Below are 21,853 nucleotides of genomic sequence, written 5' to 3'. Positions count from 1 at the left end.
CTATGTTTTCAGCTTTTGAATATTTAGTATTTGTCAAACATTCCTTCTGTTTCAAACAAATTTTGTAAAACTCTTCTAATATTTAACCAATGAAGATTGGCAAAGAATACAAGATTATTAAACAAGTCATCTTCTATTTCTTTCAATCACTTCATAAACTGGAGATGATTCATACCATTTACATGTATAAGGCATGTTGCATAGCTTCAGAAAACACAATAGGTATTTAGCATATGGATCACAGTGAAATGTTGCAGTAAGGGAACAGCAGTCTTGTTTTTAAATTCCGTTAAATATCTGGAGCATCATCCAAAGTGATAAAATTCATCTTTCTGTATCTAGCTAAAATTCTTCTTTAATAGATGTGAGAGATTCAAAACTGTCTACAACCCGAGATCAATCTTTTAGGCTGCAAACTGACATTACTCCATAAATATTGAAGCCCAGATCTGTTTTGAAACAGGCAGAGAACTTTAGAGCGCCGCAGAGACCGTTCAGTACACAGCCAGAGATGCAGAACGCGCCTGGCCTTGAACCACACTGTCCAGATCTCGGTGGCTGGTGGTCATTGGGCTTCTGGAGGGCAAGGAACTTTCAGACCACTCCCCGAGGACCCAGGAAGCCCCCAGAGCCAGGGCATTGTAACCCGGGACAGAGCGCCGGGAAGCAGAGACGTGCAGGCTGGCAGCGGCGGCAGCGGCGCCCCGAGTCCGTCGCCCTCGGGTCCGCCTCGAGGGCCGGCCGAGCCTCTGGCCCCGGAGCCCCGCCCGAGCCGCGGCGCGCAGGACGCGGGGCCGAGGCGCGCGGGTGCTGGCAGCCCGGCCCCGGCTTCCTCGGCCGCCGGCCCCGCTCCCGCCGCCCTAGCAGCGCCGCGGCCCCGCCGCGAGTTCGCCCCGCGCCCGCCGACGTGCGCGTGCGGAGCTTCCCCCGCTCCGCGCTGCGGCCGGGCCGGGCGCCGCGCCGGGGGCGTCGGCCCGCGTCTGGGGGTGGCTGCTACTCGGCGGCTGCGTCCTCGCCGGAGCCCAGGTAAGAGCCCGCGCCCCGCGCCCCTGCTTCCCGGAGCCTCCGGGCGGGCCGGGATCCGGGGAGCTGGAGAGGAGAGGAGGGCGCGGGGCCCTCACGCCACCCCCCCACGCTGACACTCCCCACTGACACCCCCATTAACACCCCCACACGCTGACACCCCCCCACTAACAGCCCCACACGCTGACACTCCCCCACTAACACCCCCATGCTAACACACCCACACGCTAACACCCCCATTAACACCCCCACACGCTGACACCTCCCCCACTGACACCCCTATTAACACCCCCACACGCTGACACACTCCCACTAACACCCACACGCTAACACCCCCACACGCTGACACCCTCCCACTGACACCCCACACGCTGACGCCCCAACACCCCCCACACACCCTCACTAACACCCCCACTAACACCCCCACACGCTAACACCCCCTTTAACACCCCACTAACACCCCCACACGCTGACACACCCCCACTGACATCCACACACTAACACCCCCATTAAATCCCCACATGCTAACACATCCCCGCTAACACGCCCACATGCTGACACACCCCCAACACCCCACACACTAACACACCCCCACTAACATCCCACACACTAACACCCCCACACTCTAACACACCCGCACTAACACCCCACACACTAACACCCCCATTAACACCCCAACACACTAATACCCCCCCACTAACATCCCTACACGCTAACACCCCCACACGCTAGCACCCCTAACACCCCCACACACTAACACCCGCATTAACACCCCCCCACTTTAACACCCCCCCACTAACACCCTCACACACTAACACCCCACTGACACCCGCATTAACACCCCCACATGCTGACACAACCCCACTAACACCCGCATTAACACCCCCATTAACAGCCCCACACTCTTAACACCCCCCAACTAACACCCTCACACGCTAACACCCCCACAAACACATCCACACACCAGCAAACACACTAACACACACAAACACCCCAACATATCCACACCCAAACACACACACACACACACACACTAACCCCCCCCACACTAACACACACAAACGCCCCCACACTAACACGCACGCTAACACACTAACACACAGGGAGGTGGGAAGAAGAGAAAGAGGGAGAAAATCATTAGTGATGGGAGTGGCGATGGTTGGCTTCAGTGTTAAATCAGTTTAGACAGTGTGTGGGGGATTATTTCACACTGGAGCCCTCCAATTTGAAAATAACTGTTTATCCGTAGATCCATGGAATCAAAACAATGTTAGGTTTGCACTCAACTTTTTCGGTTAGTGAAAAGAAGTTTGCATAGTAAGGGATGCTAAAGAAAGTTAGCTCTGTAGTGTTTGATTTTAGTTACTTTGTATTTTAACCTCAGTACCATAAGGGGGCGCGCTCAGACCATCCATTGAAAGTCTTAGGCTCTTGTTAAGTCATTGATTCATATCCTGGTATAATTTGAATATACCTTGTACTTGGCTTTCAGGTGATTAGACAAAAGTTCAGTTATTCCAGTAAATGGTTCTCCCTTAAACTACCTGTCAAATTAAGTTACTTCTGCGAAATAAAAACATCTTGAAGGTCTTTGGCTTTAACCAATATGGTCAGAGGTGTAAACTAGGCCGACTCTGAGGCCGTCACTTGTGTTTCATGTATTGACTAACTCTGTGAGTGAAGGACTCTTGAATGAAAATTAATCTTATAATTAATTTAGCCTGAATTTTGCCACAGAGTTTAGTTAGTAGGGTGAGTCTCAGTGCAGGAAAATCTACCTATCAATATTTTGGTACTAAAGTTACATGATATTAGTAGAAAACAATGGTCCTTTTTAAAGCCTTTCTTTGTTCCTTATGGGATACTTAGATAAAATGCTTAGAAACATTTCTTCCTATAAGTGATACAAATCTATAATCTTGTATGTTCTCCATCCAAAGTGTTCCAACTTAACTATTTTCTAAGGTAATAAAACTTGCTTATGTTTTGGAGCAGAGAGAAATCACTACAGGGTTATATATTTTCTATTTATAATCACAATTTGCTTCTAGCTTTAAATAACAAAACTATAGTGGAAAATGATTATTTTTCCAAAATTAATTTCAAACTGATGTGTGTTTGTGGTTGTACGTTGTGAATGTAAAATGATAATTTATGATGATACATGAAATGTGATCAAGTGGTACTTCAAAAAAATCGAAAAGCTAAGTTGTTGATATTTACATATTGACACCTGTTCTAATCTTTAGTGTCTTTGCTTTAAAACATTGTTATTTGACTGCTCTATCTTCAACTCTGTAATTCTCAGGTTACAATTTAAAGTTATGGTTATTCTAAAATCTCATTTATTTGAGTTATAATATTTGAATAGCACAGGGATATTCCTTAAAGACTTAGTTTCTGTTTTATTAGCACAAGTATGAGAGTATTTTGAAAAAATAATTCAATTTATTACAGTACATAGTTGCTGCTGCTAATTAAATAGCCTCAAAATTGATCGAATATGCAGTTTTAAAGTTCTAAAAGCAAGTCATCCAATTTGTCCTCTTGTGAAGAACAGATGGTTAATAAATAATAAATACTGAATATTATCACAATGTAGATACAATAAATTAGTAAAGAGTGAGGTGAGATGAGTGAAGAGGAAGAGGTTGTGTTTAATTTTAGATACAATGTTTAAGTAGCCTAGGTTGAAGAAGTCCCCGAGTAGTTGGATATACTGATACAGAGTTTTAGAAAGAGGACTGGATTTGAGGTATGGATCTAAGGTTTAACTTCAATGCGAGAAGCTAAAACAATATGTGTGAATACGATTATCTAAGAAGAGTTTCATGGAACAAGTAAAGGATGGTTAATTAAATTATTTCTTTTGGGAAAGCATGCAGACTAAAATTTTATAAAGTTAATGGTCCATTAGAAATGGTTTTGTATAGCCTGTGGCCATTAGAAAACAATTTTGAGTGGCGGTAGATGTTCAATAAATTATTAGAGGAGAAACTCTGTACTTCATCTGTTTAGAAGAAAGTTTTCCTTTTAATCATATTTGAAATTTAAGTCTATTTGTTTTCAGTCTTGATTTTAAACAGGTAATTCTGTTCCAAGGAAAAGGGGTGTCTAAAGCCAAATACTTGCATGGACAGACACGAGAGCGATAGTTGTGTTTCTGGTAAAGAATCTCTCTAAAACATGCAAAAATGCTGCTCTTGTATTTTAACTGACAATCAGAGCAGGATAAGTGCTGGGCTTACCAATTGCACTGTTGGTTGATGGGGTTTTACAGATAAAGAAAATCAAAGCTTTCAGGGGAAGAAATACAGCAAACACAAGGACCAAGTTTATGGACTATTAATGTCACACAATTGAATTTGAGTGTGTTTATGCTACAGACTAGCAGTGAATCAGTATGTATTTAACATCTCAAAAACTCAGTTCTTCTGTAAAGTGACAATGGCAAGAAAAAACTTCTTTGGAATGTGTTGTGAGGATTACATTGAACAACCCAGAAAAGCATTTACCTTAGTGCCTGATATATAGTAATCACATAGTGTTAGTCATCATTTAGCATTATCATCAACATTTCTATTTTATATACTATTTATAAACAATGTGGTAGAATTCTTTTTCTTGTGCCAGTATTGATGTGGCACCCAGCAGTTGTCTGCAAAAACGTTTTTCTTAAAGATACCTCTTTATTCCCAATATTTATATTACTTGTTTCTTTTTTTCTAGTCTCAGTGCATTGGTAGGATTCCAGTACAATGTTGAAAGGTAGTGGTTACCATAAGTATCAAATCTTACTTCAGTGGTAGGATTTCTAAAGTTGTATTATTAAGTATATTTTGCATAAGTTTTTGGTAGGTGTAATTTATAAGATTGATGATTTGATTAGATGTAAGAAGTTTTGAATTACCACAAGAGATATCATTTGAATTAAAATTTACAAAAATTAATATAAAATAACAGAAAATGCACCATTTATTTTGAACACATGTAAATAGATTATGGTGATCTCCTACTGCAGATTTTGGGCTGAGGGCAAAACTGATTCTTCAAAACTTGCTTACTGTGGCTGGCACCTAACAGGTGCCCATCAAATGTTAGATGATGTCTGACTAGTGTTAACAGTCATTATATACTTTAACTTGACATTCTTAGCCAACAGAATGCCTTGACATTCTTGCCTTATGCCTATGGTTAGATTTGACTCTGTTTCCTATAAGAGAGAGTTTTGAGTTACTTGTATTTACCAAGTATTTGGGCTAATTGAATTGAAATATTCATGAAATATATATGAACTTGCATATTTTTCTGCCTGTACTAAAAGAGAATGTGGTTTCCAAAAGGGACAGTCACACATATAATGAGTTCCAAAATATAACTTCTAGTCTCATTACATATTCTGGTAGTTCATTTCCTGGATAAGTAAAGTCTGCAAGACACAAATGTCCTTAACAGCCTGTGGTTCTCATGTATGCAAAACTTCAGTGCATTTTTTAATTTTGACTAACATGGCCTAGAGCTATCTGAAAACCTAAAGAAATTTCAAGTGAAAACAGTGTGTGCAAAATTCTCTGGTGCTTTTTCTGCAGGATGAAAAATGTCTCCTGTTTGAATTTCAACTACATCGTGTAGCACCATTCCCAGCAGATTGGTAACATGTTAGTAACGACATTCTGTTTATAGGCCTATTGCCTTTGGGACCACTCAGGAAGTTTTCATTCAGTGACTTGTATCACAGATACTTGAGAGTGTATCCTTCCTCCTAAGTGACCTCATAGTCAGAATTTTGGATTTGTTCAACATCTTCTGCATGGGACCCACAGAGAGTGCTTTGCCACACACTTGTGGCACAAATGAGCTCAACAGTCCTTGCTGAGACACCAGTGGAATTTGGTCCAGAATGTAGGTAAAAAGCTGGCCAACAGATTTCCTTCGCTTAAATTTCTTTTTTCCTAGGCCTTATCATTTTCAAAACAACATGTTTTACTGAGATGCTGAGTGCCATATGACGTAAGTCCAATGATTATGAAGTGGCCCTCACCCCAAAGGAGCTCAGAGGAGGACACACCCTGTGTGGTCAAAGAAGACGCTTTGTATGATATCTTAATTTTTTTTTAAGTTGAAACTTATTTTGTGGCCTAATGTATGGTCTATCCTGGAAAATGTCCTGTGTGCACCTGAGGAGAATATAGTGTTGTTGGGTAGAGTGTTCTGTATCTGTCTGTTAGATCTGCTTGGTTTATTGTGTTACTCAGGTCCTCTCTTTGCTTACTTATCTTCCATCAAGTTGTTCTATCCATTATTGAGACTGGATTATTGAAGTCTCTGACTGTTATTGTAGATAGAACTATTTCTCCCTTCAATTCTGTCAATTTTTACTTCATATGTTTTGGTGGTCTGTTACTAGATGCATAAATGTTTGTAATTGTTATATCTTCTTATTTTGTTTTACCTTTTATTAACACATAATGTCCTTTGTCTCTTGTAAACATTTTTTTATTTAAAGTCTATTTTGTCTATTAGTTTAGACTGCTCTCTTTTGGTTGCTATTTGCATGGAATGTTTTTTACCCATCCATTCACTTTCAATCTGTTTGTATCTTTGTATCTAAAGTGAGTCACTTTTAGAGAGCACATGATTGGATCATGTGTTTTTTTATCCATTATGTCCATTTCTATACTGATTGATTTTATTCATTTGCATTTAAAGTAATTATTGATAAGGAGGACTCACATCTGTCATTTTGCTCTGTTTTCTATGTGCCTTATGGGTTTTTTGTCTCTCATTTCCAGTATTACTGTTTTCTTTTATATTTATTTGATCTTTTTAATTTCCTTCTTGTTGTCTTTTGTGTATATTTTATAGTTATTTTATTTGTTGTTTCCATGGGGACTACATTGAATCTTCTAAAGTTATAACATTCTAATTTGAATTGTATCAGTTTAATTTCAATAGCATACAAAAATTCTGCTCTTTACAGCTCTGTCTCCACTGCTTTCAGTTCTTGATGTCACAAAATTACATCTTTATTTATGTTAGGTAGAAAGATAAGAGGGGTAGCAGGGGAAGGGGAAGATAAAGTTCAAGGAAAAACTGCTCAGACTCTGCCCAGGTAGGGGTCCCATGTGAAGACAACAAAGGCTTTGCAGGGAGAGAACTTCTTGCCTATCCAGGTCAGACCAAACTCGTCCCAACCAGTCAGAAGTGTAGAAAATAGCCTGGGTGTAGGAAACTGGCACCTAAATTGTTGAAGGGCAGGGGAAGAGATAGTCTTGTACAGTTAACCTGTGGAATCTGATGCTGTCTCCAGGTAGATGGTATCAGAACTGAGTTGAATTCTGAAATAGCCTGCTGGTGTCCAAGCAGTGCTTGGTGTTGAGTGTTGGGGAACTCCACCATCACTACCACACTGCAAACGGGTCCAGAGACTCCTGAAAGAATCTGCCGCCTCGTCTTTCTCAGGGGTAGTTTCTGCTTCTGCTGGGTTTTTTTTTGTTTGTTTGAATAGGCCATACTCTTCTGTTTCTTTGTATGCCTTGTGGGTTTTACTTTCTGTATTTTTTTGGTTGATAACTAAACATTTGAATCATAATGTGGTAACTCTGATAATTAGATTCTCTCCCTTTGTCAGGATTTGCTGTTGGTTTGTTTGTTTTTAGTTTTGTTTTGCTTTGCTTTTGATTGTTGTAGTTTGTATCCATGCCAAGGAGAGGCCTGAGATTTAAACTTAACATCTTAAATCTTTTCTGAGCCTGTGCCTTTCCCTGCTTCATCACAGTGACTTATAATTTCCCCTGTATATGTATTTGATTTGAATGTCCAACTTTTTAATGTCTGGCTCCCAAATAGGGGAGAAGGAAAGGAATGTAGGAGGGAGAAAGTCACTTGCTTTTAAATTCCCCTGGAAGTCACTTCATCCTGAGGGGAAGGAACTTGTGACAGCGGAGCTGTCCACCTCTATCCGCACCTCTATGATCAGAAGCAATAATCAGCAATCAGGGCACAGATCCTCTATCTTTAGAGAACAGGTCCTTTTTGCACACTGGCTACAGCAAGCTGTGTGAAAGCCACATACATGGCTTTCTGCCATGGGAAGCCACTTAAAACCAAAAGCTGAAATTGAAATTAACTTCAGTTTACCATATAAGCCTTTCCTTGGAAGTTGCAAGCCTTCAGCTGACTCCAGACTTCCAAAATAGTTACATCAGACAGATTCTGCCAGGGCAATTGTCTAGGTGGGGAAATTTTTTTACTGACAGACCTTACCTTTCAGTTACTTTAACACATGTAAGGGCCCGGAATGTACATCTGAATGATGCCCATTGTACATTTGGGAGTTTTTCTTATAGTAATTGAAAATCTAATTACCACTTTTACTTTTTTGTCCTCCCACCATTTGGTCCTTATTCACTTTCTAAAGTAAAAAATACTTTATTGCCTATCATGCCTTCTTTAACAATTTATATTTTTGTTAAGATGTGAGTTTATGGCTATGCATTTATCATGCATTTAGAATTATCTGTAAGCAAAATATTTCCTTATTCACAAGATAAAATTAGGTGTGAAATATCCACGTTGTACTGTCTTCAAGAAGGAAGACTAGGACTTTTATGTGCTGCAGCATCTAAAATAGGTTTGAAATCTAGTGTTCTCATATATAATCTTATTTATTACCAATTCCTTATAACATCAAATCTGTGGTCTGTATCTATGCAATCCATACATACTTTTAGAAGTGTCAGAATATAGCCTCTAGCCTCAAGTAGTTATAACACTCTTTCTAAAATTAAACAAAAAACCTTTACTAATTAATTTAATTTTAATACAAACCACAGATCAAGTAATAATAATCTTCCTTGAACATTCCTTTTTATTAATAATTAGATCCATCTTCAAATACCATTGTTCCCCTGTTAGCCTCAGGCTGTACATTCACATTAGTTCTTAAGTGTGTAAAAAAAAAAAAGTGCTTAAAACTTCCAATATCTCCCAAACACATGTTATTATATACCTCATAGTGGGATGTATAAATATCAACTAACAGCTGTTATTTTCAAACTGATAATATATGAGATTTGGGTGTAAAGTAGAAGGATATGTTAAAAATCAATATTCTCTTTTTTTCCCATTCAGAAGTCCAGTATGATCAGTGTATCCAGGTCAAGGATTATTTTCTCTGGCTGTTGGCCATGAAGCAATTCTGAGCATCATTAAACCCTATACATTCTGGCTCAACTGCCAGTGTCTGCTCCAAGAAGGCCCAGAAATGAAAAATTAAAAATTAGGCCTCAGGTGCATCTAGCAGAGAGGGGAGAGGAATTGTGAATAAACGCATCACTGCCACGTGGCTATGCCCTTGTGGCAGCCACAGATACTGTTTATCACAGATGGCCCACAAGGGTGTTCAGAAGAAGGACCCACATTTTGAATGTTTAATTAGCCTCTCATGTCTGCAGGATTGAGTTCAAAATTGCTCAAGGACTTCCTCAAAAGTTTCAATGAAGAATGGAGTTATTCTTGCAAATGTGGAAAGTATAAATCATCTGTGATACTTTGTAAGGAGCTCCTCTTAACAATTGCTACTGTAATTCTGTGATTTCTTCCAGGAACCCATAACAGCACAGCAAGCAGGTTGAAAAGTGCAGTTTGTCTCAGGAAGTTTAAAGTGAAATTTTCTCATTTGATTTGATCACAGGAATGACAGCAGAAGTTCATTTCCAAGTACAATGACACATTCAACAGTTCAATTCTCTCTCATGCTGTTCCCCACCCCCATCAAGGTGCTGAATATTCCTTAGTGAAAAGAAAGTAAAAAGTGTAAAAATTCACACCAATTAGTGATGTGGAAGAATGAGTAACTCCTCTTTATGGTTCTCTCTCACTAAAAATAAATGTTTACACAGGAAGATCATGGAGTAGGAGTAAGCAGTAAAGTATGCTTAAAAGCATGAACTGACCTTAGATTGACTCAACTCCCAAATTATATGGCCACTTGAAAATCAGGAAACTTTGAGAAAATGTAGAATTATGCAAAACAATGGCACACAGATCCTATAATTGAAAGAATTAAATGAGTCACTTCATGTAGCACATTTAAAGTAGCATCTGCCCGTACAAGGTGCTCAGTCAGCATTAACTGTTATGTTTAGTGCTGTTTATGTTGAATTTTCTAGTGTTAATGTTGTTTATTTGTTTGCACTGTTTATGTCGATTACTGTTATTTATGTTGAATTACTTACATTTTTAAGTTAGGAAATATATATCCCAGGTAAGGGATGAGTTTCATTTTGCTGTCCAGTGTCTACACTTTCCATAAACTCTGAGACAAGCAATGAACACTATGGTATACTCCTTCAGAAAATAGAAGTAGACAGAACCAATGAACCAACAATTCAATGATTTGAACCAACCTGACCTTAGACCTGCCCTAAGTGGATGTTCTGTCACATGATCATTTCAATCTTTGCAACAAGTATGGGTATACAAAAGTCCAAGATAGTCTGGTATTGAGCCAGGAACTGTGGCTATATATCCTGTGTCTGTTAGTTGCTGATGGTCTCTTTTATAGACATTAGCATTGGGCTAATTAGATTATGTAAGTCAAGGTAATTGAAGGTCATAGCTAATATCAAGAGCCTAAAAGAAAAAGTCCACATGATTAATTACTATTGCTGCACAGGACAGTCACATTCTGCGTTGTTCTCAGTCTTATGAATTCACCAGACTCTGATCAATACTTACCAGTTTTATATTTTGTATCAAGCACTTTCCAAAGATTCAGTTTTATGCTAGTTGCTAATGACGTTGGGGAAAGTAAAAAGCACATAGTGTCCCATCAGCAGCATACAACCTTGTTGAAGAATGTGTGTTTGAAAGACTGACCTGATAAATATTTCAGGGAAAAGAAATTAAAACATAATTGTCTATTGACCAAAGAGCACACTCTACTTGTGCTTTACAAAATTGTTACTGGAAGAAATTTCATTGTTTAAGAATATATTATCAGATGTTTTAATAATGCATTTTATAATGTGTTATATCTCCCTTGCCTTCCTTAGACTTCTAGTATTTGGATTTGTTATTTAAATAAAATTTCCACTAACAGCATCTATTACCTACACAGCAACTGATGAATTTCTTCTTTTATTTTGCCCTTTCTCTTTGACCACTCTTTTTTAATCATGTTACTTCCTATTTATCTGCCAGAATATATAATACCTACATCCTGGTCTTTAGCCTTGTCCCCCACCTTTGCTTCAATCTTGGATCTACCATGAAATACATTAAATTGTCACCAGAAGTCCTCCAATAGAAATAAGGAATGAAAGTAAAATAAAGACATTATTGGACAAACAAAAATCAAAATTTATAACTCATAGACAGTGAATCAATACTAAAGGAGATTCTTCAATAGAAGAAATTTGAGGCACAATGAAGGAGTTTGATATAATCAAGTGAACTGATAAATGTACATAAATCAAAATAGGCATTAACACTAAAGTAATGTGAAAATGCCAACAATGATTAATTCCAGAGGTATTTAAAGAAGATAGAGCTAAGATATTAGAGAACAGTAACATGGACAGTGAGGAAGGATAATTAAAAATACGCTCTACCAACTGTCTTGTATTATTTATGAGGGGTAAAGAGTGATTCCTTTTAGGTAATGATGCTTTCAGCAATTGCAAAAGATAGATTTGGCCATTTGTGGACAAGTATGACAAACCTTGACAAATACCCTCTCCTAGAAAAAAGTGAATATGAATGTAAGTTAAGTAGGTATCTAACTACAGTTATAGATTACTACTGAAAGCCTTAGAAGAGATTTACAAAATTAGTGTATATATTTATATATATAAAATCTCATATGCTCATGTCAATTTTAAAAGGGAGGATGAGCTGTTTTTTCATATTTATATTTAGGATTTAAAATTTTTAGCAAATATATTTTTCAAATCATGGCCATTAATTTGTAGAGATAATATTTGAACTCAGTTTTTTATTCCACCACACATACACACACACACGACACACTTTAAAAAAGTAATTGAGATTAAAAATAACCTTTCAAAAAGTCTATTCAGTAACTATCAAATATCTTATTGAATTGAAAAAAGAAAACTCTAGGTCTGTATATTGTATATTTATTCAAGGACCCCAATATTACGCAGAAAACTGTATAACAGTTTTAACATTGGAAATAGAGCTGTCTTCCCCAAATACTGTGTTATAGAGATGGAAAACAGAATGACAGATATCTTCAGCACCTGGGTAAACACTTGCAACTTATATTTGTATTAGATACCTGAGCCTGTTAGGGAGTAGATGTGATTAATATACAAGGACATATTCAGAGTAAAAACACTGATATTGCAAAATGTGTGCCTAGATACAAACAGAAAAGGACAATGTATCTAAAGATCAATTTTAAGTAAAGAGGCTTAAATTCTATGCTGTTCTAATAGTTGGCAAAGTCCACCAAATGAAGAAGTAACGTGCTGCTTTTTGTAAAATCTGGTAAAATGTTTAAGTTACCTGATTCAAAACAAAAGCACATAGAAAAATCACAGGGAGCTAGGAGGATGGGAGTAAAGGATGGAGAAAGAATGAAAAGAAAAATTCAGATAAATTGTAGTCACATTTTGGTTTCTGTTGATGGTTTTGCAAATTCTCCCAAAAGAAAGGCAAAATTTTAGTCAATGTGTTTAAGGCCATCGCAAAATGTCCTGTAGAGAGGGAAACAGGAGCTCTTCTATAAGGCTGGTGGGACTGCATGGACTCTCCGGGTAACTGGTTCTTTTCGTCCCTTTATTTACATGGCAGTCTCCCAGTCCAGTGCAACGATTTGTGCAAGGTAAAGGTGGTTTATAGAGACAATCAGATTTACTGCACATTCCACCCTTGCTGGTATCAGAACCACAGTGCCCTGGAAAGGCTCTAAGGAGAACTACTGAAACATGAACTCCAGATACACGTGGAAGGATGCATTCCAGTTAGGATGCAGTCCCAGGAAAGCAGCTAACATTTGTGATTCTCACTCTAAGCTCTATTTACTTATTTAAATGTATTGAGTTTTCCATGAAGACCTCAAGAAACCTCACACCAGACTAAGAAAGTTACTTCATTACAGTGATCCTTAGGGCCTGACAAAATGCAACTTGCTAAAAAACTTGCTCAAAAAACACACAAAGCTGAGCTCCTGTTGAGAAAGTGTTCTTCTGAGACATGGCTGCAAGAACATTAAAAAACAAGCCATCTCTACTCAGATCTGGGCGATTTCTCCCTTTCCCTTTATCTTGCCTCCTTTTCACTTGGAAAAGTGTGTTCGTGATTGCTTCGTCCTCTATTTGGCATATTTGTATATACCAAAAAAGGGAGAAAAGTAAAACCCCATTCTACAACACCTTTCCCACTCCAAAGGTATTCATTTATCTTTTCTCTGAACTCTTTTCCTTTAGCATTTCATTTGGGTCACCTTTAATCTTTTCTTTGCCACCCATTCAATTTAAGCAGTGTTCTAGGATCCCCTACAATCCTTTGTTTAAATATGTGGGTGTTTTCTTATAATTACTTTTAGATTTTTTAAAGTTTACATTTCATAAAGCATCATTATTATATTATTTTGGAGGTATAAAACAGCATGTGAAAACATCCACATCTATTCCTTCCTATGCCTTGTTCCAAAGCTAAGAGCCATCCATTGATGGTGGTCTGCTACTCATTCAACAAACGTTTTACAACTAAAGACAACCAACTTCATGTGAGATAAAGGCTGAGTGAGGATTTTTTTTTAACTTTTTTTTTTATTTTAGTATCATGAATCTACAATTACATGAGGAACATTATGTTTACTAGACTTCCCCCTTCACCAAGTCCCCCCCACATACCCCATTAGTCACTGTCCATCAGTGTAGTGAGATGCTGTAAAATCACTACTTGTCTTCTCTGTGTTGCACAGCCATCCCCATGCCCCCCCCCCAGATTATACATGCTAATCCTAAGGCCCCCTTTCTTCTTCCTCCCCCTTCTCCCTCCCCTCCCACCCATCCTCCCCAGTCCCCTTCCCTTTGATAACTGTTTGTCCTTTCTTGGGTTATGTGAGTCTGCTGCTGTTTTGTTCCTTCAGTTTTTTCTGTTTTTATACTCCACAGATGAGTGAAATCATTTGGTACTTGTCTTTCTCTGCCTGGCTTATTTCACTGAGCATAATACCCTCTAGCTCCATTCATGTTGTAGCAAATGGTAGGATTTGTTTTCTTCTTATGGCTGAATAATATTCCATTGTGTATATGTACCACATCTTCTTTATCCATTCATCTACTGATGGACACTTAGGTTGCTTACATTTCTTGGCTATTGTAAATAGTGCTGCGATAACTGTAGGTGTGCATCTGTCTTTTTCAAACTGGGCTGCTGCATTCTTAGGGTAAATTCCTAGAAGTGGGATTCCTGGGGCAAATGGTATTTCTATTTTGAGCTTTTTGAGGAACCTCCATTCTCCTTCCCACAATGGTTGAACTAATTTACATTCCCAACAGCAGCGTAGGAGGGTTCCCCTTTCTCCACAGCCTCATCAACATTTGTTGTTGTTTGTCTTTTGGATGGTGGTGATCCTTACTGGTGTGAGGTGATACCTCATTGTGGTTTTGATTTGCATTTCTCTGATGACTAGCGATGTGGAGCATTTTTTCATGAGTCTGTTGCCATCTGAATTTCTTCTTTGGAGAACTGTCTGTTCAGCAACTCTGCCCATTTTTTAATTGGATTGTTTGGTTTTTGTTTGTTAAGGTGCATGAGCTCTTTATATATTTTGTATGTCAACCCTTTATCAGATCTTTCATTTATGAATATATTCTCCCATACTGTAGGATGTCTTTTTGTTCTATTGATGGTGTCCTTTGCTGTACAGAAGCTTTTTAGCTTAATATAGTCCCACTTGTTTATTTTTGCTTTTGTCTCCCTTGCCCGGGAAGATATGTTCATGAAGAAGTCACTCATGTTTATGTCCAAGAGATTTTTGCCTATGTTTTTTGCTAAGAGTTTTATGGTTTTATGGCTTACATTCAGGTCTTTGATCCATTTCGAATTTACTTTTGTGTATGGAGTTAGACAGTGATCCAGTTTCATTCTCTTACATGTAGCTGTCCAGTTTTGCCAACTGACTGAGTATTTTTTAATGCAAAAATATAAACCACTGTTCTTGTGCTCTATTTTGGAGGTCACTATGTTGAGAGGAGATCTCCAAAACTGCAATATAGGACAGGCTATGAAAAACATATTTTGAATCTGTCTGGATAGATGTGTATAGGCATTTATAAAAACAAAAACAATTTACTTGCTTGGATAATCAGATAAAACATACTTAAGAAGTAGGTATATTCAACATGTTCATTAAGTTAAGAAGGAAAAGAAACTTCCTGTATTATTAGAACTGTGAGGTGCCAAAATGGAGAAAAAGGTATTTATTGAGCTAAGCACTATGCTAGGCATTTGGCACATATTCTGATTACCATTATTAACTCTATGTAGAAGCATAAATTCATTTAATGCATGTGAAGACTAGGCAACCAGGAAAAATAACATATAAGTGTCAATTTCTAATGACTAATGGAATTGTTGTTTGATATTAGGTCAATGTCATTTACTATCTTTTAACTAAACTGCATTGTGATATTTATTTTTCCTCATCTAGGACTTTGAACTGAGGTAACATCGTATGCTTAGGAAAAGGACCTGGTGTGTAAAATAAAAATTTATAAAAGGCAATAGACTAATGGATTGTTCCTGAAAAATAATATAGATATTTTTCACATTTGACTTTACTGTTAAGAGACATTATTGAGCAGGACTGCTGCAACTCTCTGAATCAAGAACACTTTGCTTGATCTGCAAGGGCAGGCTGCACAGGTGCTCCAGGAGAGTGAGGGATCCTGACAGTGACTCTTTTAGCCTCCTTTCTTTTTTCTGAAGTGTCCATTTCCTGTTTCCACAGAAAATGAAGATGACACTTCTACTTTTTAACCATTTGTTTTTTATCAGTTCTAATACATGTTAATTTACTTTGTGAGCAAAAAAAAAACTCGTAGATTCTGTAGGAAAGAGAACTAATCCACAGTAATAGAAGCTGATTCCCTACATCTTTGGTATTTTCACAAAGAAACTGGCAAGAGCAAACCTCTTGCCACATCATTTTCATGGAGAAATAAATTAGAACAATACAAGCTATGATGTAAAATATTCGAAGGAATATTGGCAACTGGTTTTTTATTTGTGTTTTTATTGTATCAATGATGAAGAGTGTCAAATATGAACAAATGCAGTCCAATTTTTATATTTATTGTCTTATTATTTGTAAAGTATGGGTAGAAAGAACATTTTGTCTCTTGCATTCTAACAATGTACCAGTCCAGAATGAATGGGTTTCTGCCCAGATACAAGTGGGTCATTCAGCTGGTCAACAAGGATGCCTCTTGTGAGAGCAGATTTTTTTTATGGGGACAGCTGTCTAGCAGGAAGTGTATTGCCATGTGGTCTTTTTGAATTTAGCAAAAGGCTGCCAAATACTCCTAGTAATGACCCATTTAATTTTATAGTCAGTACTTTCACATAGTACATTAATAATAACAAATCTGTATGTGGAACTGAGGTTACTGTAAGTTGGTAACAGAGAAGACCAAATGTAAATATATACTACATAATAAGTGACACCATTTATGTATTCAAGTGACATGATTTTTAGTCACTCTGCAGAAACAAGTAATCTTGAATGTAACTTCATTTCCTAGAACATCAGAATCCCAACCTCAAAAATGCTCATAGTACCATTTTACAACCATCCCATGGAAGAAATATTTTCTGCTATTACAGGGACATGAAGTAATAGAGTAATTTTTATTAAGCTTGCCTATGAAACTCTGTAAGGATCAGCTTTCCCTAAGCTGCTATGGGAGTATTTAGCTCTGTTTTCACTTTCTTTGAGGTACAAGCATTAACTTTGAAATAAATATGAAGCATCTTAATGTGGTCACTCACAATGAGCAACGGCCATTTTGGGGAATGTGCCCACCTCCCGTTTGTAGTGGTGTCTAGGTCTTGGTTTGGGAATCGAACATGATGACTTTTGGATAATTGTATTTCATATTATGCTAATGGATGGACATCAACAGAAAATATTAGCACATCATGGAATTCAATTTATTGGACTCCATGGTGATAACAGAATCATTTACCTTGAGAAAGATAAATTTATAAAGTTTGAGAAACCAGATTCTTTATCTGACATTTATTGCCATTCAATAATTGCGACTCAAGAGTATGAGCAGTTACTCAGCTGAGATGAAATACTTGATTGTATTCCTTCCTCAGAGGGGTCACCAAACCACATTTACACCATGTGACACATCAGATAATTGGCCTTACTTTGATTCAGGTCTTGATCCTTGGGCATTTCTAAAATTCTGTTAATCATGGAGATGAGCTTTTAACAATATTATAGGCTGTGATAATACGTGCTCTGACTCTACTACCTTGTTGTCAGTTCTCACATCCTAAAAGATGCTTTCAAGGATCCAGCAGGTGTGAAAACACCGATCAGTTGATGCTGCTTTTCTGCCATATGTTGATCATTTACATCCCCCTCTTTCTTCTGTCCCCACTTCTACCTGATCAAGTCCATGACACACATAGAATCCCTTCCTTGCTCCTTAACTCCTTATGATGGCAAACCCTACTGTCTGAACAATCCTGAAGGAATTAGAAAGAAATTGTGGATCTTGAGTACAGAAGAATATAAGCTGTATGCCAGGGACCCATTACAGGGGCAGATAACATTAGTGCTTTGACAAGACACAAGGTTGGTGGACAAACTTAAGTGTAGTGTTCATAGGGTGACTACCCATCCCTATTAGCATGAGATTTTCTCAGTTTTAGTACTGAAGTACCCTGCCCTGGGAAACTTCTCAGTATCAAGCAAATGGAGATGGCTGTTCACTCTAGTTCTGAACCTGATCTATTCAATAATTTTCAAAGAGAATTTTACTGGGGGCCTCCAATGTGTACAGGATAGAAAGCCATCACATTTTGCCAAGATTGCTGGTTTTATGTTCCATGAAAAGGGCCCTTGGTTTCAGTGTTGGCTCCTTCTAATTCAGATGGGTCAGGTTTCTGTCTCCACAGAATAGGGTTAACTGTATAAGGTATTTTACTAGCAATGGTTCTTAGTAATCGGTGAGATAAATAAAGATACAAACTATCTGATAAATAACACGAATAAAATGTTTGCTGGAGAGTAAAACTGGGTGAATACAGTGATGTTAAAAAATAATACTTTTTAAAAATAAAAAGGCTTCTACAGTAACTGGCAATTCTAACATGAAACTTAGTATTATACTGACATATGATTGATGAGTTTCTAATTTAAAATTGCATAGTTGGGTGGTTGTGTTTGGCTGGTTTGTTGAAAATTGTGATCCTTGCATCACTCAACCTTTCTTGATCTCATGAGGTATTTTCCTATTGATCAACTAAAAAATGTTCTATTTGTTTAATTTTGACCATCTCCTTGAATGAACTATACATAAAAGATGAGATAATCATGTAATCACTTTTTTCTATCCTCTCATTGAAGCCTAGTCTTTGCCCAATTTATTTACCATGTAGTTTATTTTGCTTCTAAGAAGTCCATATTTTTATTTTCTTGTTTTTTTAACCCTGGGAAAATACATTGCCTTTGACTTCTACAGTAAAGCATACAATTATTTTCAATGTTTTATGGTTTTGAATTTTATTTTTTACACTTTGGTCTTGTCTGTAACCAACTTACAGTAACATTAATTCCAGGTCTAGATTTATTATTATTAATACACTTTTATGTAGTAATGCTAATATAAAATTAGGGCAACAAAACCATTAGGCTGTTTTCTGTCCTAATTTGTCTTTATATCCATATATAAAGTTATAACTTCAAAATAGGAAGTGTTAAAAAAATTCTTACAGATCAGTTGATTGCTACTTTCTAAAGCCATATAAATGATTAAACATTATAAGTGATGAAATAACAGACTGAAGAAGAATTTGGTCATTTTGAGTGGTAGCATAATAGAGTGAAGGGTAGGAAATATATTTTTTCTCTTCCAGACTATATGACTACAAACTACAGTACTTTACTATCTCTCATCTGTTGAGAATTCTCTCATTTTCATTTTTATATGAATAAAAAAAAGATATGTTAATATAAAAAACATCCTTGGCCATTGAGAATTTGGTGAGGCAAGGATCATTATGTATTTAGAGGGGTCGCATGATGTAACATTACAAAAGCCCAGATTCTGGCGTCACATTACTGAGGTTTGAAACAACTCTGCTACTTACCAGCTCTATGACCTTTGGCAAAACGCTCAAACTCATTTGTCTTAATCTCTCATCTGAATAACTAGGGTATTAATAATACCTACCTCATAAGATGTTATAAGTAGTAAATAAGTTAATATATATAAAGAGCTTTGAATGTACAGATATAAGAACTCCATGTATTATTATATATATCATTTTGACTTATATCTCCATTTCTCCAATTTTGTGTGTAGATGAAAGGGAAAATGTATGCCAAGGTACATTCATCTTCCTACCTCATAAAATCTTTCACTATAGGTTAGGAAAATAGAGTAAACAAAACTCTTTATAAGAAAAAAGATGTAAGCTAATATCTTAGTGATTAGTGAGGGCTAGTGATTTAAGAATTTTTTTTCAGTTATCACATATTAAAATAATTTATCTTATTCCCTAAGACCCAAAGTGGCTCTTTAATACCATAATAAAGAGATAATTATAACCAATCACTGTCTGACGGTCAACTCAATTTGGTAAGCCCTGAGTCAAACAGCAAATTGATCTTAAAATACAAGGAAGTTCTCAATGTGTGTGTGTGTGTGTCTGTGTGTGTGTGTGTGTGTGTGTGTGTGCTGCTCAATATTCTCCTGTTCTCAAGACTGAAACTTGGTATTTCATTTCTATATTTTTTTTCTTTCTTGTCATACCTAAATATACAAATACATCATTTAAAGTTTGCATTTAATTTTTATTAAACCCAATGTTTCTTTTTTCATCTGTAAGACAGAGTTAATGCCTACTTTTTAAACTAAGGAAAGAACTGAAGGGCATAATGTATAGTAAGCAAATTGAACAGAGATTGGCTTGGGAATATTTGACAACCTTCCTCACCTACTTCCCTCCAGCTGTTCATTCCTTTTGGTTTGTTGACTTGGAAACTGAGTAGTTTAGAGTCCACTGTGATCTCCAAGACCTTATTAAAATCGTCCCATCCTCTTCCCTCACAAACACTGGAGTTAGGTTTTAGGCCACACTCAACTTTGAATTCCTCCCACAGTAACTTTGGAAAACACTCTCAACCTGCCTCAAAATTTGCTTCCACTTACTGTTCATACTACTGTGTACTTTCTGTTTTTCTTCTTTTCTAAATACTTTCAGTAAGAATGATTTCTATGTTACAACCAAAATTCTTAGGTTTTCTGATGATCATACCAAGTGAATCCAGATATAAAAACCTGAATTCATATATAAGGACTGTGTACAAGGAGATCCAGTGTTTGGAGAGGGATGACTCCATTACAACTCCCAGAGCATTTTTGTTATATTGAGTTAAATAGAAGGGTATGCATGTGTGAACACACACATACACAAATACACACAATTTCACACATTCTATTAAGGATATCTAAGCCACAAAATTAATATAAAATTAACCTTCCATTCATACAAGGTTCAACATTCTGCTCACACATGAATTTTTAGAAAACAAACAAAAGAAGAGCCATCTAAAAATTCATTGTGCTAAAGACTTAATCACAAAGTAAGACATTTGTATATTTTTGGCAGATACGTTAGAAGTAAAGGATTCTTTTGTAAAAGAAAGTACACTCAATCTGCTGTCCCTGGGGAGTCCATCTCAACTCTAGCCATCCCTACCCACTAAGACGACTTTTGTGAACTTAAATAGTGTTAGTTTAAGAATGAAAATCCCTTTATACAGACACCACAAACTTCAACTTAAAACAGAAATATTCTGCCTTCTAGAAAACAAACTCTGCAGTGACCAAAATGTAGGCTTTGTTGAAAGTGCATATTTTGATTGCCTGAGCTTTCCAAACAATTGAGTTGATTGTCCCATAGCAACACTTGGTGGACAGCCTGGTTTACTTCAAGTCCAACTCAAAAGGTACACCCTACTTACATTTAAATCTTAAATTAAAAGACACACCCTGTTGACTGTTGTTTGCATAAACATTTCAGATGTACTTCTACTTTGTTCTGCTGATAGTGTGTTATGTGCTAAGAACATGACCGAAAGTTACTTCAACTCTGCTCTGGTAAACCGCGCTCCATTTCATTATAGAGACAGGGTGGCACATGGTCTCTTTACCCTGGGCCAATTATCACCTTCCATGAGAGTTCCATTGTCACTTTCACCTAGGAATAGGAACAAACCTAAAAAATGAGGAGGAGAAGGATGAGGGGAAGGAAGATGGGGAGAAGAGATAGGAGGAGGAAGGGCAAAATAAAACATACCAACAAAAATTGTTCTCTGGTGTAGTAATTGACAATCCTAGAAGTCATGTGGTATGACATTTTTCCTTAAGAGCAACTGGACTTCTCCCCTTTGCTTGACCCTCTGTGGGTAAATTTGCAGTATTTTCCAGAATCTCTCACCTGGCTTTAGTGCATCTCCATATCAACAGGGGGTTCCTAAGGGGTGGAGGAAAGTAGTTCATCTCCGTATCTACGGGTAATTACCCGGGAAACCGAGGGCTTATCT

The 21,853-nt window shown here is 37.4% G+C and overlaps 1 protein-coding gene across 3 annotated transcripts in view; it reads left to right on the top strand.

Annotated features, from left to right (window-relative positions):
- The first annotated feature begins 954 nt into the window (after positions 1-954).
- LOC140845164 (bifunctional 3'-5' exonuclease/ATP-dependent helicase WRN-like) overlaps positions 955-21,853 on the top strand; it is a 152,502-nt gene continuing 131,603 nt past the window's right edge. For all 3 annotated transcript variants that reach the window (XR_012123889.1, XR_012123893.1, XR_012123897.1), the window contains exon 1: positions 955-1,026. The gene's annotated coding sequence lies outside the window, so the exon portion shown is untranslated. The remainder of the gene's footprint in view (positions 1,027-21,853) is intronic.

Source organism: Manis javanica, chromosome 12 (genome assembly GCF_040802235.1).
Source record: "Manis javanica isolate MJ-LG chromosome 12, MJ_LKY, whole genome shotgun sequence".
Taxonomy (NCBI): Eukaryota; Metazoa; Chordata; class Mammalia; order Pholidota; family Manidae; genus Manis; species Manis javanica.
Note: the sequence above shows the minus strand (reverse complement) of the source record. Positions and strands in the feature narration are given on the sequence as shown.